This window comes from Phaethon aethereus, assembly GCF_964289735.1.
Source record: "Phaethon aethereus genome assembly, chromosome: 2".
Classification (NCBI taxonomy): domain Eukaryota; kingdom Metazoa; phylum Chordata; class Aves; order Phaethontiformes; family Phaethontidae; genus Phaethon; species Phaethon aethereus.
Genome location: NC_138582.1, coordinates 110,158,213 through 110,175,726, shown reverse-complemented (window position 1 = coordinate 110,175,726; position 17,514 = coordinate 110,158,213). Strand labels below are relative to the sequence as shown.

The 17,514-nt window shown below is 43.0% G+C and overlaps 1 protein-coding gene across 1 annotated transcript in view; it reads left to right on the top strand.

The window, feature by feature from the left end:
* The window catches only part of CNTNAP2 (contactin associated protein 2), a gene marked incomplete at its 3' end in the record, with an annotated part of 1,307,043 nt that overhangs the window by 1,233,953 nt on the left and 55,576 nt on the right, over positions 1-17,514 (top strand). The gene's annotated exons all lie outside the window — the stretch shown is intronic.

Below are 17,514 nucleotides of genomic sequence, written 5' to 3'. Positions count from 1 at the left end.
CCTGCCCAACTTGGTGTCATCTGCAAACTTACTGAGGGAGCACTCAATCCCCTCATCCAGGTCATCAATAAACATATTGAACAAGACCGGCCCCAAAACTGAGCGCCAGGAAACACCACTTGTAACCGGCCTCCAACTGCATTTAACTCCGTTCACCATAACTCTCTGAGCTTGGCTGTCCAGCCAGTTCTTTACCCAGCAAAGAGTACACCTGTCTAAGCCATGAGCCGCCAGCTTCTCTAAGAGAATGCTGTGGGAGACAGTGACAAAAGCTTTACTGAAGTCCAGGTAGACAACATCCACAGCACTTCCCTCATCCACTAGGCGGGTCACCTGGTCATAAAAGGAAAGCAGGTTGGTCAAGCAGGACCTGCCTTTCATAAATCCGTGCTGGCTGGGCCTGATCCCTTGGTTGTCCTGCACATGCCCTGAGAGCATTCAAGATGAAACTCTCCATAATATTCCCCGGTACCGAGGTCAGGCTGACAGCCCTGTAGTTCCCGGGATCCTCCTTCCGGCCCTTCTTGTAGATGGGCATCACACTGGCAATGTCATCCCAGTCATCTGGGACCTCCCCTTGTTAACCAGGACTGCTGATAAATGATGGAGAGTGGCTTGGCAAGCTCCTCTGCCAGCTCCCTCAGTACTCTCAGGTGGATCCCATCAGGCCCCATAGACTTGTGGGTGTCCAGGTGGCATAGCAGGTCATTAATTGCTTCCTCCTGGATTATGGGGAGTTTATTCTGCTCTCCATCCCTGTCTTCCAGCTCAGGGAGCTGAATACCTGGAGGATACTTAGTCTTGCTATTAAAGACTGTCGTGGTTTAGCCCCAGCCGGCAACTAAGCACCACACAGCCGCTCGCTCACTCTCCCTCCACAGTGGGACGGGGGAGAGAATTAGGAAAAACCTCGTGGGTTGAGATAAACACGGTTTAATAGGACAGAAAGAAAGAAGGGAACAATAATGATAATACCAACAAAGGAATGTACAAGAACAAGTGAGGCCCAATACAGAAATTGCTCACCACCCCGTGATCGACAGCCCGTCCCCGAGCAGTGATTTCCGCCCCCCGGCCAACTCCAGTTTATCTAGTGGGCATGACGTCGGATGGTAGGGTATATCTCTTTGGCCAGTCTGGGTCAGCTGTCCCGGCTGTGTCCCCTCCCAGCTCCCTGTGCACCCCCAGCCTGCTTGCTGGCAGGCCAGCACAAGAAGCTGGACTGTCCTTGACGGCTCAGCAACAACCCAAAACATCAGCACATTATCAACAGTTCCTCATCCCAAATCCAAAACACAGTCTCACACTAGCTTCTGTGAAGAAAACCAGCTCTATCCTGGCTGAAACCAGGACAAAGACTGAGGCAAAGAAGGCATTAGCACCTCAGCCTTTTCCTCATCCTTGGTGACAATGTTTCCCCCCACCCCCATCCAATAAGGGATGAAGATTCTCTTTGTCTCTCTTTTTGTTGTTAATATATTTGTAAAACCATTTTTTCTTATCCTTTACGACCATGGCCAGACTGAGCTCTAGCTGGACTTTTGCTGTTCTAATTTTCTCTGCTTGACCTAGCGAGATCCTTGTACTCTTCTTGAGTTGCCTGGCCCTTCCTCCAAAGGTGATAAAGTCTCCTTTGTTTCCTGAGTCCCAGCAAAAGCTCCCTGTTCAGCCAGGCCAGTCGTCTTCCCCGCCAGCTCGTCTTGTGGCCCACCTGCTCCTGCGCCTTTAAGATTTCCTCTTGAAGAATGTCCAGCCTTCCTGGACCCTTTTGCCCTTCCGGACTGTCTCCCAAGGGACTCGCTCAACCACTGACCTGAACAGGCTGAAGTCTGCCCTCCGGAAGTCCATGGTAGTGGTTTTGCTAACCCCCCTCCTTACTTCACCAAGAATCGAGAATTCTATCATTTTGTGGTAACTAAGCCCAAGATGGCCTCTGACCACCACATCTCCCACCAGTTCTTCTCTGTTCGTAAACAGCAGTCAAGCGGGGCACCTCCCCTGGTAGGCTCACTTACCAGCTGTGTCTGGAAGTTATCTTCCACACACTCCAGGAACCTCCTAGACTGTTTCCCCTCTGCTGTGTTATACTTCCAGCAGATGTCCAGTAAAAAGTCCCCTCCAAGAACAAGGGCTCGCGATTGCGAGACTTCTGCCAGTCACTTTTAGAATGCTTCGTCTGCCTCTTCGTCCTGGTTGGGTGGTCTATAACAGACTCCCAGCAGGATATCTGCCTTGTTTGCTTTTCCCTTCATCCTTACCCATAAGGACTTGACTTGGTCATCCCAATCTTTGAGTTCTATACAGTCAAAACACTCCCTAACATACAGAGCCACCCCACCGCCTCTCCTTCCATGCCCGTCCCTTCTGCAGAGCTTATAGCCATCTATTGCAGCACTCCAGTCATGGGAGTCATCCCCTCATGTTTCTGTGATGGCGACTAATTCATAGCTGTCCCGTTGCACAGTGGCTTCCAGCTCCTCTGGTTTGCTGCCCACGCTGCATGCATTGGTGCAGATGCACTTGAGCTGGGCTACCGATTTCACCCCCAACTCCGGCATGCCACCCCTAGGCTCATCTCTAGTGAGCCTGGTTCTATCCCCTTCCCCCTTCCAATCTAGTTTAAAGCCCTCTCTATGAGGCCTGTCAGCTCATAAGCGAGAATCCTTTTCCCTGTTGGAGATAGTTGAACTCCATCTGCTGCCAGCAGGCCTGGTGCCGTGTAAATCGCCCCATGGTCAAAAAACCCACAATTCAGCTGATGGCACCAGCCTCTGAGCTATATGTTAACCAGATGTGCTTTCCTATTCCTTTCAGTATTCTTCCCTGCCACTGAAGGGATTGATGAAAACACTACCTGTGCTCCCACTCCATCAACCAGTCACCCCAGTGCTCTAAAGTCCCTTTTATCTGCTTTTAGACTTCTTTGTGCAACCTTGTTGCCAACCTGCATGACCAACAGCGGGTAATAATCGGTGGGCCAGACCAGACCAGGTCGTTCCCTGGGGACATCTCTCACCCGGGCCCCAGGGAGGCAGCAGACTTCCCTGTGGGTTGGGTCTGGTCGGCATATTGGGCCCTTTGTACCCCTCAGAAGGGAGTTGCCTACAACAATCACCCTCCTTTTTTACTTAAGAGAGGACGTCTTGACGCGTGAGACTGACTGAGCCACCCTAGGCAACCCCTGGATGGACTTTCATCAAGGTCCTCATGTTCCTGGCCCTCAAGTTCCAGAGCCCCACATCTGTTGTGTGGGGGCAGCTGGGACACTGAGGGAGACCAGGACAGGATTCCCCTGCCACCCCGAGCAGGGACCCGTTTCCATTATCCCTCATCTCTTAGGTCCTCTCCTTCTGCCCAGCAGCAAGAGGGCAGGGGATCCCCTGCTGCTTGTGGAGCATCCACCTGCTGCCTCTGCCTCAGGGACGGCAGGGTGTGGCTCCACCGATCCATCTCCCTCTCACACCCCCTGATGCTCCTCAGCCTCTCCAACCTCCTCTTTCAGCTCTGCCACCATGCTGAGCAGGTCACTCCCCTGGTCGCACTGCACGCAGGTGGTGTCTCTGCCACCCTGCAGTACAAGTGACAGGCTCAGGCACTCCCTGCAGCCGAACATCTGGACAGCTGCATGTTTGTGTGGGAGCTCTGTCTGGGTCACCACATTCCTTCTGGCGATGGCTTTCAACCGAGCTGAGACCATGGCTGGGCTTCTTCTGGGAGGGCGATGACCATGTGTCGAGAGACTCCCTAGAGCCGGGGGCGGTGGGGGGGCGGGGGAAGTGCACAGTGCCCGCAGGCCTTCCCTGCACGCCCTGCCTGCGCCAACTGACGCGTCACGCCCTTCTGACGCGCCATCTCCTGTTTGCCCGCCCTGTTCGCCGCGCTGCGGGTCGCTCGCGCTCCCCGGGGCTGCTCTTGTACGTGAGGGGCTTTGGCCGCCGCCGCGCCTGTCCCCGCCCACGCTGAGTCAGAGCCGCCGCTCGTCAGGGGAGGGGGCGGGGCTGGGGGACCCTCTCTCTCCCTGTGCTGCCGCCTTCGCGGTTTGGCCGCTTTAGGACGGGTCTCCCGGCGCCATCTTCCACTCCGGAGCCCTTCGCCTCGGTGGCTTCGTAGTACTTAGTAGTACTTTTTAGTACTTCGTAGACTTGGTAATTTGAAGTTGCCCATGACCTCTTCCAATCTGCAATGGCCTCTGATGCGGGAAGCACCAGGGGTTTCATAAAGCCCAGAGAATTTGCTCAGATTCCTGGAGGACCCTGGAAAGGCAAGGGGTATGAGAGTTCTGGGGTGTGAACGAGATAGACATTTCCTGGTATGTGTTCCTGTGCCTGAAATAATAAACCCCAAAAGGCGAGCAGGACCATTGCCCCTAGCACAGTGCTGCATTAGCACACCTTTGCATGTTCGGGCTCAACACTGCCTTAGGTCTGAATGGCTTTCATTCTGTCAGAGAAGTCTGGGCCTGTCCATGCAGATAGGTTTTAAGCTGTACAGCTTTGTAGGATGAAATTTAGCTCAGTTCCAATGCTCAACATAAGATCTTTGTTCTACTAAACCCTTTTTTAATCCACAGCCTTATACAGACCTTACGTAGAATGTAAAGTAAGTCTATATTGCACTGCTATTTTCAGCACAAGAAAAATTCCCACTTTTTACCACATGTATAACCAGGACATAGTAAAATAAACTAAACATGTTCCTCAAACAATATTAAGTAATGAGTAAATGTGAAGAGAAGGTAATATTTTTGTAGGTGCTTTATATAGAACTATAAATTCATAGGCTAAATTATTCATGGTGAATAATTTGTTCAACTTCCACTATCACAAAAAATAAAGGGAAGGAAATAAATTATGGGAAGAAATAACATTTTCCTGTTAAGCCAGACCTTTGACTGTAGGATACTTTGCATTTCTTTTAAAGGAAATGCTCTCATCATTTAAATTACAGAGCCAAAATCTGACGTCTTATTTTTAAGTGTTTCTGCCCAGCAAATTTTAGAGGTATAGATATCCATTCTTTACATAAGCCCTTTCTGGTAGGTACAGTAATTAATTCTCCATCTGCGTATTTCAGGGAACAGTTAAAGCACTATTAGTTGCCATGGAGAAGGAGCACATTCAAAAGATTGTTCATTCCATTTCCAACGGCTTCAGCTATGTCTGTGCTGTAGATAGCAATAGGCATTGTAGTTGCATCAGTGACTTTGCTTAAAACTTGCCATAGCATATAGCTGTGATACCACTCAACATAGACTGGTTGTCCCTCGTTATTTGCATTGTATTAAGGTATGCTTAGGAGGAAGACACTGGGAATTAGTCACCCCAAACCCATCATTGCTACTTGCTGTGTCTCAGTCACCAATAACTAGCTACAAACATGCACTTTATTTAGACTTTTTCACCACCTATGTTTTTCATGTGCCATTTCATATACGGTGAAATTAATTTCAGATAAATTTCAGACAGAGTTTCAAGCTGAAATATGGCAGTAAGTCACCAAAGTGGGGTGAAGGTGAACAACCCCTTGTTGAAGGAAAGATTTTACTAGCCGGTAAAATACAGGAGGTCTAGTCTAAAAAGTAGGCCTTTATATATCTAAGGAAATGAAACAAGTTGTTTTAATTTAATAATTCAGATTGTGTTCTGGATCAGAAATTAATAGAATTACTTTTGGAGGGAAAGATGGAAACTGTCTGGACCCCCAAAAGTCTTTCATGGGGACATCTACTATAACAGCTAAAATTTTTCACCAAAACCCTGGAATGATCTGCATGCATCTGAAAAAGGCCTGTATGGTGAAAAATGCTCCTGATTCTGTGGTAGATACTCTTTTTTCTGGTGTGTTATTTGATGTAGGCTTTGAAATGGTTCTGTCATGTCTTTTTTTTTGTCTTAAAATATGGTACATTATTTGAATAATATGTTTTACAAAAAATTTAGCAGTTTCAAAAATGCAATATTGTCTAGTACTATGGATAGTTTAGTATAGTACAGAGTACAAAACTAGGGATAGTATTTTTTTAAAATAGCTTCCTGAATTAGATTCAGAGGTTTTCTACAGCACAGTCTATATCAGTAACAGCTCCTCATGTTACAAGTTGGTTGTTTATCCTGATATTAAATCTAACATACTAGTAGCAATGTCATGCCATTGGCCATGACAGTTAGTTACTGATTCTTAGATTTAGATGCCATAATAAAGTTCTATTTAATCCGCAGTACAGTAGCTAGTTCATAAACACCTCATTTAAATACAACAGGAATAAACTCATATCTTGACAATATCTTGACATTCTTTTTAGAGAAGCCTGTTTCCTCTCCCATAAATGTACACTACTTTCAAGAAATATCTCCTTTATGACTATATGAACTTACAAATCTATCTCAGTGATTTTCAGCTACTAAAATATCAGGGTTGTACTCTTCCTGTAAATGAAGAGCTGAGTAAGGTTACACTCAACCTCCCACCAAAAGGTAATATTTTTATTTTATTCAGTCTGATAGCAAGATAACATATAGTCACTGTTTTTGTTACTCCTTCTAATTTTCTGCTTTCTTCACAGAGTATTCAGAATTTTACCAGTCCTCCCTTTTTTTGTTTGGAGAGATTGTTAGCTGCCTCATTGTTACATGAAAACACTTGTTGATCAACAAAATTGTCTCCTGATCCTTCTTCCCTATTGCAGAATCTGAACTCAGTAAAGGTTTCACCATAACACATGGAGCTCTTCAAAAATGTTCAGGGAGAGAAGAAAATTTGTCATCAAGTGTCAGAAAAATGTTATTGTTTAAAATAATCAAGCTAGAATGACATCACCTCCCCAAAAGAAATAAAACCTGTCTTTTAGAACAATTTTTAAAGGATTTCTTGAGTTGTAGATGATGAGGCACCTCAGAAATACTGATACCGTGAGACCTAAATGATTCTATGATTCAATGATTCTATGTTCTTCAGGGAAAACCACTACCACAATTAATAGTGTAATTCATCAAGCTGTCATATCTCCCTCAGTGAAATTTGAGGTGATTTCAGTTTAGCACCTTGAAAATATGTACTTTCTTCACTCAGTAAATACTCAGCATAAAATAATTGTATCCTTTGGCTAACGGCAACCTCTAGTTGGCTTCTTGCTTCTACATTCTCATTGGATTCTTTGCAAAACAGTCAATAACATGACAAATGAAGATGGGAATGGCGTACTATTTATGCATTGATTAGACCAGGAATTAAAGACTCTCTCCTTTTTTCATAGGTAACATCTTGGGCTTCCCTCTAATTTAAACATGGACAAAAGGATGTATTTAATAAGATAGTAGCCAAATTTTACTTCCTGGCATCACAGGATGAGATTTGGAGATTATAAAGGCTAAGGAACTCTCTGATAACTCATCTCCTATTTATGAAAAGAGCATAGGGAGCTTATGGGAAAGAGCGGCACCCCAGCCAGAAGACCCAAAAGCGTATCAGTGGCTAAAACTGATCTGAGTCTAGAAGTACAGAAGCCTAGTGATTGCAAAAGCTGCGGGAGAAATAGAGGGACATGAACTTCAAATACAGCTTCTCAAAACTTTTTACTTTCCCTTAGGCAAACCTAAATTTTTTTTTTACCACCTCATAAGACTACTGTAAGAGTTGAACACTCTCCTTTTCAACTCCCCCATGAAATAAAAAAGAAGAAAAATGTCCAAAAACTTTATAAGCCATAGTAAATCTTGGAGCAGCAGTGCAGGATAAAGAACTGGCAATGTTCTCAGAAGACTGTAAGTAAAAATTTTTTGAGATTATTACCTAATTTTCTTTTTATCATTTTCCCTGTGAAAGAACCTTCTTGGGAGAGCATAAATGACTACTAGAAAATGTCAAGTGCAAGCTAACTTCAAACTTGCAAAACTATGTCCTTCTTGTGATGGTGGGCCTTGTTCTCCCAATTAGGAATTAACCCATACCAAAACACAAACCTCAAACACACCATGTATCTTCTGTAGCTATTCGTTAATACTGAAGGTAATATACAGGTGCTGTTATGTAAATATACTTCAGTTTCTACACTAGTTCTTATATAGTACTACTATATATACTGCATTACACTAATAAAAGTCTGAGCATTTATTAAGATGCTTTTTCTTTTCTTTTCCACTAAAGATATATACTTTTCCCAGTAGAGTAACTTTGTTCTGAGCCAAGAACATTTTTTCTACTAATTCGCAGTGATGTTTCTCTTCCTCCTTCCCAGTTCAGGATAGCCCAGAGGCCCATCTGTGATTCATCTATGTGAAATACAAAAGACCAGATAATATACTGGGATACTATATTTTGCTGAAAGTTTCTCAACTATCTCTAACATTACTCATTAAAATTAATGGGAATTTTTTCTGCTCTTATGCTTTAAATATGGACAAACATGACACTAATAAAACTTAATGTAGTGCCATCTGTGATATATCAGGCTTAGAAATAATCTGAATTAACCTGAGTCACACAAACTGGTTTTATTTTGAGTGACTTCTACAGTAGGCATGTTACTCACCATACATGCTAAGGAACAGTTCTGGCTTTTGGACAATACAATTTTATAGAATATTTGGACAATACATTTTTATAGAACTTTAAGACAGTTAATAATGCCAAAAAATGTCTTTGTCACAGCACTCAAGAGGATGATCTTTATTACTCTTAAATACTGCTGCAACCACTGGAGTCTCCTTTGAGACCCTTAAGTTAGTAGTTCTTTCCTGATGTTTTAGAAAAAGGGATGAGAGAAAAGCAACAGTGTGTATTGGTACTTGCCTCTTGTTTCAAATAATAATCTTAGATTTCTGGCATGTCATTAAAGAATTGCAAAGCATTGTTAAACTTTGGGTTTTTTCTGGGAAGTTCTGGAAATGGATGCAATGAAAGAATATATGAAAGGTGACAGTAGAATATGGGTTTGGATAATCTCCAGATTATCCAATTTAACTTAAAAGTTTAGAAGACAAGATGTGAAAACTCTAGCCATCAATTAGAGGATTTAAAACTATATTCCCCATGCAGTTATCTCTAATGCCCTAGAATTTATGAAAAGATCTGTTTAGTTTAAGTTAATATCCCCCAACATCTCATTGAAGTAGCATAGAAGGAAACTGGCAGTTGAAAGTCTCAGGTTTATTCCTCCAACGGCTTTTACAGATCATATGTAGGTAGATTATTTTATTCTCTGTCTGTCAGCTGTTCTACCCCAAACATGGGTACATAATTTCTCAGAGGTACTTGAAATTCTCATTAGCTTGCTGAAATAAAATAATTGCTAAAATAACTAATGGGTTAAATTTAAATATAGTTTTTCTTATGCTGTTTTCATAGTAAAAGTTTCTACTGAGGCTTTAATGTGTTAATTTAGAGAGGAATTCAGCAGAGTGTGTCCTGTACACATCAAACAATAAAAGTAGTAATGTTTACAATATAGCAGTCAACAGCTACAGTACAGTTTGTCAAAGATCTGTAAAGACCATATTGAGGACTTGAGTCTAATGCACCCTGTATTTTGATAAGTGATTCAGATAAGAAAAACTGTATTGTGTAAAAGGAACTGCTTTTCATACAGATCAAGTAAGGTTCTTCGTTTTAGTCATGGGATAATTTGGAAGGTGAACATATTCCACATTAGATCACTGTATTTGAAAATAGCCTCATGCTAGCTTCTGTGAAGAAAGTTAACTCTATTCCAGCCAAAACCAGCACAGCTTGACCAACAACCAGTTTGTGTTCAGACCTGGATCTGTCCTCTTTCTTGTTTTGCCAACCAGGAATTAGCTTATAAGGTATTTGTCACAGGGTTCAGACACAATCTGCTATTCCCAGTGTGATTCCTTTACCAACAGTGCTGCTTATACAGCTGTTTCCACACTGGTTTTGTGACTTTTCAATGGTGTGCACGGCACTTACACAACAAATCCATTTCTATAACTTCCAAGCTGGCTGTTTCCAGTCCTTTCTTAAGACTCATCTATGGCTCTTAGGGTTTTTTTTAAGAAATTTACGGTTTACATAATTTTCATAATAATGTGTCCAGTCAGATTGCAAGCCAAATTAAACATAAGACAAAGCATAATATAGTGAAGACATGTATAAAATTCCCCTGCATTTGTCTCTCAGTCCCCAGCCTTCCCGTCTTTGAGCTTCCCCACAGCTCCATGTGAGGGCAGCAGGCTTAGGATTCCTCTTACTGCTAAAAACTGGACTGCGCTTCAATAATGCTACAACTGCTTTAGCTTTCTCGAAAGTAAAAGCAATTTGGGGAGCTTTCGATATACACACACTTGCTCTAGGCTTCTTGCCTAGCCCATATCTCCCTTCTCCCACCCTCATTCTCTGACTCCCTTTACCACCCTCCCTGGTTCCCTCTGGCTCCAGCTCACATATAAATTTGCAGCAGGCAGCTTTTATCTCAACAATATTCAGGTCAGGCTGCATCCTCTTTCTGTTTCTGGATTCAGAGTGCTGTCTCTCTGCTGCTCTGGATCCAGCTCCTTCTCCCCTCCGCTCACCCATGTTTCAGTGCCTCGCAGGCTCGCAGCCACCACGAGTCCGGATGTCCAAAGCTGTGGTGTAGTTTGTAAAGCATGGCAGAGCCTTGCAGGTCAGCTTTCTCCAGGCTCTTAGCATGAGCAAATTGTATGCCCTTCCTCCTCTCTTCCAGAAGTCAAATGGAAATTGTTGGAAATGTCTATGTTTTGAAATTTTTCTTTCCATGAGAATAAAACAGCTCGGGAACCTTACTTCTGAATATCAAGTTCTGTTGTGAACTTGGGTAAACACCTCCAGAGGGGGAGAAAAAGGAGAAGAACCGAAGGGACTGAGGAGCAGAGTGGAAGAAGCAGAGTGAGAGACACAGATGTGGGGCACAAAAATGATGGTGACAAAGCAACAGTGTCAATAAGCTAGAAAGCTGCCTGACGCCAGGTACCTGTGGGTCAAACAGGGATGTCCTGCTCTTGTGGTGCCAGATTGGAGGAATGTACAGCTTGGGAAACTGCACTAGATCAGCTGTTCATGGAAGGTACCAGGTTTTTTTGTTTCTTTGAGTTGTTCTTACTGCCTGACCATGAGGCAAAGAAATTAGCAAATATATCTTTACCTCACCTGTCTGATCCTTCTTAATTATTGTAGATTGGCTTCCACTTGCTAAGAAAATCAGATCCCCTGTCAAAATGCACAGCAACTGTCCCAGATGAACGGGTGACAATTTGGCTTCAGCCCATGATGTTTTCACAGATCTCAAACTGAGGGCATCAAGTTTTGTGCTGGCACATTTCCATCTTCTTGGTCCTTCAGTGACAGGAATTCAGTATTATGGACAAGGCTAGCGAAACGTTGCTCTTCCCCTCCATACGCAAGGGAAAGCTAATGAGCAGGATCGCGTGATGGCTGCTACCCTTATGGTGACCTGTTGTATTTGAGCAGCAGACAGAAAGTCCTCTGCTCTAACCACCAGCCTCACTGCTTTGCTATTTAACTCATTTACAAACACCTCAACCACCCTTTTAAGGTAAACATACCAATTTGCCATAGATAAAAGGACAGGGGCCTCCTACAACTTAAGCTCCTGCGATCTCAATCTAGCCTTCACCTTTATTATCTAGACTGCTGCCTGAATCAAACTTCTGTTAGCAATGAACTGGAGGCAGGGAGGAAAGAAATTTAAAAATACTAATTTAATTTTTTTCTAGTTTTCAGATTGACTCATCCAAAAAAATCCCAAGTATAATTTTTCTTTAAATACATATTGGGAATTTTTTGTGCCAGTATCCAGCTCCTCTTGCAGTGTTTGGTGCTGAGCATGCTCAAATACAGCCTTTTATAACTATCCATGAAAAGAGTTTCTGCAGATGTGTACCTACCAGCTTGTTGGCTGCTGGAAGAGACAAACTGCTTTTACAGGTCACCTATCACTGTTCCTTTTTTCCAGATCTTCTTCCGACTTACATCCACTCACCAGCTCAGCAGTAAATCTAAGCAGATTGTTTGTCATTTAGAAATCTTGGACAACTCACCACTGTGCCTGTGAAATTACACCCTGCTTTGCACAGACCATGAACTGGAACATGTGCCTACATTAGCAGATGCACAGATAAATGTTATGCCATGTAAACTCAGTAGATCCAGAATATTTCACCCTCACGGTACATCTATTGATATGTCAGACTATGTGTTCTCTGAGCATCTCAATGCTACCAGATATGTGAGTGTGGCAAAGCTTACTATTATATTGGAACTACCAGCATACAATATTTGAAGTATTTACTTTTTCCAGTTGGGGGATGGGGTGGGGATGGATGGAAAGAGAAGTGCAGATTTTTTAGAGCAAAAGACTCTTTAGTGTTTTGTTCTTTCCTCTACTTAAATCAAACTGCTTCAATCAGTAAGTAATAGTCTGTGTATAAAGGAGTGGAGGAAGCATATAGCATTTTAGAGGATTTAATACTTCAGTAAATTTCAACACAGACATCATCGTGAACAACATTAAGATTTCCTAGCACAGAAATTCTTACATACACATACGTTCTTGGAGTACCTGGGTCTACTCAAATAATGCAAGTTTTCCAGATTTCGGTGAACTCTTGCAGTGCGAAACAGGTGTCTTGACAACAACCATCTTCTCCTCTCCACCTCAGTCTACCAATCCAGATCACATAGAGGCCTGGACCAACCATCTGATGCACCAATCTCAAAGGAAAGTGTTTGTTCTAAGTGCTTGAACATTGTGATGTGAAAAGATCTGAAAACAGTAGTGTTACTTCCATAAAACGCCGGGGAAGTGGTAGTTGTAACAGAATAAAAGATGTAACTGATGATAATGCTTGGAATAAAACTGAAAGAAGAAAAAACCTGAAATGTGAATAAGGAGGATGTGGAAAAACAGTGGCGAGTAAAGAGGATGGGGAGAAAACCCTGAAACTATAATAGATAAGTGGTGACCTATATCATATAGTCAGCATGAAATACTTCAACAGAAAGCTCTTGAGACATGTGGTGCCAAACATGTAGTAAAATGCTGTAAGCTTTACTCCACATAAGCTGTCAAATTCTACTTAAAATCTGCATTCCTTAAAGTGACTTACCAAAAACCTCTACACATTTTATGGACAGCATTTTTTTTTTAATTCCTCAGGTCTTGGAGTTTTTTCTTTGATTAATTCTCTGGTTTCTTTCTCTTATTCATACCACAAATGAATCAGCACCTTAAGACAGCAAAGCTTTGGCTTCTCTGATCTAATAGTTTAACATATGTGTATTTTGCAACTAAAACTTACTTAACATATATTAATGTGTTAACCTTTAAACTCTGCTAGTGGTTGATTTGTATATGGTTATTTTTATATGTTTATATAAGTATATGTATAAGCTATTAAAAAAATTCAAAGAAAATTATATCAAGCAGACTGTAGAAGGAAAGTGATTTCCTCCTAGAATATGTGCATGCTGCAGCATACTAAAGACTGCATCTTCGTTATCAATTCAAATACCATTTTTCATCTTCCAGTGAAATCTTATCTGACTATTCTTCCATTCTGGAGATTTTATAGTTCATACGTTTGTGTATACATTAATTAAATATCTAATTTTCTAGTTTGGTGTCTGATTTGGATCTAATGCTTTGCCAGCTTATTCAATACTACCCTTTTGATTAGAAAGAATAAATTCATTCCTTGAAGAAGATAAGCACGTCTTAGATATTGATTTATTAAAAATAAAACTTCATTTTAATGATCTAATTTTTTCTCTTTGGTATCTCACCATAATTAATCCTTTATCCCTTTTTACCCTTGGTGCATTGATTTAGAAATTGAAAGGGCACTCATGCAAGAAAAAAATAAAATGTCAAATCAGCAGGAAATAAATAACTTCATGACATGGAACTGTGGCATTTCTGTTCTTGTCAAGAGACTTCAGGCACTCCAAATGAAGTGAAGTACCCAGTTAATATTAGATTATGCTCAGTCTTCATACCGTGGTGTACCAACAAGAGGCATTTCTGTTCCATGAATTTTATTTGGGCAGTAGGGAAGTAGTTGGAAAAATGTTTGTACTTCCAGAGTTGTCATTTTATTACCTCCCCCATTGCTTCTGCTATTGAACAAGTTTCATTTTTTACTCATCTGCCTCATGACATTTTTTTGGTGAAACACCCATAGTGAAAGCTCCTTGTGTTTGCATAAAACCATGTGTTGCTGTAGAACAGCTGATTGCAGGCCTGGTTTTGAGTCCTGCGAAATGCTGCTTGCGTTACACTCTGAGACATCATATCACTGCTTTTTTGCAGTGCTTCAAAGCCTGGTCAACATTTGACGTAAAAGTAGAGATTGTTTCCCAGTTTTATGCCCCCTACAAGTTAATCTACTGTGGATCATTTCTCTACTTTCCTGTCATATGACTGGGGCATGTCCCATACAACAGTCTAATGCAACCGAGGGAGGGCTTTACAGCTTTGTTTTGCACAGGCAAAGCCTTTTCATGAAGCAGTTTGGGGCCTTTTTAAGGCTCACTGAAATATCCACATGATCAGCCAGCCTCTGTCCTGGTAAACTTGTTACAGAGGTGGCATATGTTCAATAGGATGGAGACAGACAGTTCCTGAGACTGTCCTGGCAGGATCTGAAGACAACTGTGCAGTATATTTGTAGTGTCAGCTGGAATGATGTAGTGGAAAATAAACCAGTCTGCTAGTTTGGAATTTAAGATCCAAAGTTTCAGAAACGGTTTAAAATAGCATTGTGCCATCTGTCTTTGCACGACTCCAAACCTGCAGTAGTAACAAGACAATGCTAGCAGTATCCTTCTGACTAACCAAAGAAACACGTGGCCTGTCTGGTCTGAGCTGTTGGAGGCACCACAGCAGCTTTGTAAGCGTCCTGATGTTCTAAGTATGTACTACATTGTCAGTGTCTTGGAGATAAATTTTACCTAAACAGAATATTAAATAGTTATTTTTAATGAGTTCTTCAATATCGTAAAACTCAATTATTTTGTAGACTTCTAATCAGGAGGAACATTTAATTTCTGTTCTTTTGAGCATACTGCATAGGAAGAGATCCCAGGAGTTCAGTATTTCTGACTCAAGACAACAGAGGCATAAAGCAAACTTCTGTCTTACTGCCAAATGTCTGTCTCTATGAGCTATACATACACATTATAAATACTCTATTGTTGTCTCTTTTAACTTCTTTTTATAGAGACAACCTGGTTTATATAGTACTCTGGTGAAATATCAGGCTTGAAACAGTTCCTGATTTACAGAAGGAAACTGCATACTGGAGAGACTGGTGACCCAGACTGATGGACTTTGCAATAAGGATGTGGATTTCTGAGTCTATTTAACAAAATTCTTTGATTTAATTCATCAAGGCTATATAACACTATTTCTTATTTCTATGCTGTTCTTTGTGTTGAGATTACAGTTGAGATTTCCCCCTGGAAAACTGCCCTCAGGAACGAGGGAGCAGAACACAGCTGGCAGGTCTTTGAGGATGCTTTCCATAGAGTGCAAGAGCTCTTAATCCCCAGGTGTAAGAAATCAGGAAAGGAAGGCATGAGACCAGCATGGCTGAGCAGAGACCTGATAGGCAAAATAAAAGGCAAGAAGGAAATGCAGAGGCAGGGGAAGCAGGGACAGGTATCCTGGGAAGAGGACAGGGATGCTGCCTGCTTGTGTACGGTTGAGGTTAGGAGGGCCAAGGCGGAGCTGGAGCTGAACTTGGCAAGGGATGCAAAGAGTAATAAGAAGGCTTCTATAGGTATGTCAGTCAGAAAAGGAAGGTCAAAGAAAGCATACCCCCCTTGATGAGCAAGGCTGGCACACTGTTAACAATGGATGAGGAGAAGGCTGAGGTACTCAATGACTTCTTTGGCTCAGTCTTCACTGGCAATGTATCTTCCCACACTTTTTGAGGGGTTGCCCTGCAAGATAAGGACTGGAGGAGCGAAGTCCCTCCCACTGTAAGAGAAGATCAGGCTCATGACCACCTGAGGAACCTGAACAGTCACAAGTCTATGGGACCTGATGAGATGCATCCCAGAGCCCTGAGGGAATCAGCTGATGTAGTTGCCAAGCCACTCTCCATGATACTTGAAAAGTTCTGGCAGTCGGGTGAAGACCCTGGTGACTAGAGAAAGGGGAAACATTGCACCCATTTTTAAAAATGGTAACAAGGAGGACCCTGGGAATTACCGACCTGTCAGCCTCACCTCTGTGCCTGGGGAGATCATGGAAGAGATCCTCCTAGAAGCTATGCTAAGGCACATGGAGGGCAGGGAGTTGATTCGAGACAGCCAGCATGGCTTCACCAAGGGCAAATCCTGCCTGAGCAACCTAGTGGCCTTCTATGATGGAGTGACCGCATCAGTGGACAAGGCAAGAGATACAGATGTCATCTATCTGGACTTCTGTAAGGCCTTTGACATGGTCCCCGACAACATCCTTCTCTCTAATGGGACAGATATGGATTTGATGTCTGGACTGTTCAATGGATGAGGAATTGGTTGAATGGTTGCATCTAGAGGGTAGTGGTCAACGGCTCAATGTTCAGATGGAGATCGGTGACAAGTGGTGTCCCTCAGGGGTCCGTACTGGGACCAGTACTGTTTAATATCTTCATCAATGACCCTCAGCAAGTTTGCAGATGACGGTGATGGGCGGTGCAGTTGACACACCTTGAGGGACAGGATGCCACCCAGAGGGACCTGGACAAGCTTGAGGAAGGGGCCCGTGTGAACCTCAGGAGGTTCAACAAGGCCAAGTGCAGGGTCCTGCACCTGGGTCAGGGCAACCCCCAGTATCAATACAGGCTGGGAGATAAAGGGATCAAGAGCAGCCCTGCCAAAAAGGACTTGGGTGTACCGGTGGATGAAAGGCTGGACATGAGCCCACAATGTGCACTCGCAGCCCAGAAGACCAACTGTATCCTGGGCTGCATCAAAAGAAGCGTGGCCAGCAGGTCAAGGGAGGTGATTCTGCCTCTCTACTCCACTCTGGTGAGACCCCACCTGGAGTACCGTGTCCTCAGCATAGGAAAGACATGGACCTGTTGGAGCAGGTCCAGAGGAGGGCCTCAGAAATGGTCAGAAGGATGGAGCATCTATCCTATGAGGACAGGCTGAGAGAGTTGTGGTTGGTCAGCTCCGAGGAGACCTTGTTGCAGCCTTCCAGTACTTAAAGGGGGCCTATAGGAAAGATGGGGATAGACTTCTTAGCAGGGCCTGTAGCGATAGGACAAGGGATAATGGTTTTAAACTAAAAGAGGGCAGGTTTAGACTAGATATAAGGAAGAAATTTTTGACAGTGAGGGTGGCAAAACATTGGAAGATGTTGCCCAGGGAGGTGGTAGATGTCCCATCCCTGGAAACATTCCAGGTCAGTCTGGATAGGGCTCCTAGCAACCCGATGTAGTTGATGATGTCCCTGCTCATTGCAAGGGGGTTGGACTAGATGACGTTTAAAAGTCCCTTCCAACCCAAAGATTCTATGATTCTATGATA